The 575-nt window shown below is 60.0% G+C and overlaps 1 protein-coding gene across 2 annotated transcripts in view; it reads right to left on the reverse strand.

The window, feature by feature from the left end:
* The window catches only part of SPDYA (speedy/RINGO cell cycle regulator family member A), a 36,901-nt gene that overhangs the window by 35,081 nt on the left and 1,245 nt on the right, over positions 1-575 (reverse strand). The gene's annotated exons all lie outside the window — the stretch shown is intronic.

A 575-nucleotide genomic window follows, 5' to 3' on the forward strand; every position in this document is an offset into this window, starting at 1 on the left:
CCAGCGCGGGGCGGGCGGGAGGCAGCCGGTCGCAGGTTCTCTCACCACGGACGTTTCTCCCTCTCCCTCTCCCTCTCCCTTCCTCTCTGAAGTCAATAAAAATGTACTTTTTAAAAAGCCCCCTCCCATGAAGCATGGTTAGGGATGCGTATTTTGTCAGGTCGACGAGGGACCCGTGGGCGGGTGACGCCTGACGGCGCTGACACCGACGCCTCAGCCCAGAGCGACACCGTTACTGTATCCTTTTCACAGAAAGTGACAGGTAGCCACATCCCACCTCAACCAATAAGTACAATTTAAACGGAAAAACCATCCACTGGGAACAAGAGTGCAGTGTTTCCACACGTGCTTAGGCCGGTCGCTAGGGTCTCGATTCCGACACGGGTTTCTCGGGCTCCGCCATCCCGCTCCTCCACCCCTAGTTTTCCAGCTGAAGCTGGTTAACGGGCCTCGAGCGGCCCGGAAATGTCCGCCGCTGCCGGCGTGTGTCCTACACTCAGGGGTCACGTCTCCAGACTCAGCGCAGACGCCCCGGGAGGAGCCATGTGGGGGGGACGCCAGCGACGCAGGGCCTC

This window comes from Myotis brandtii, unplaced genomic scaffold, assembly GCF_000412655.1.
Source record: "Myotis brandtii unplaced genomic scaffold, ASM41265v1 scaffold454, whole genome shotgun sequence".
Taxonomy (NCBI): Eukaryota; Metazoa; Chordata; class Mammalia; order Chiroptera; family Vespertilionidae; genus Myotis; species Myotis brandtii.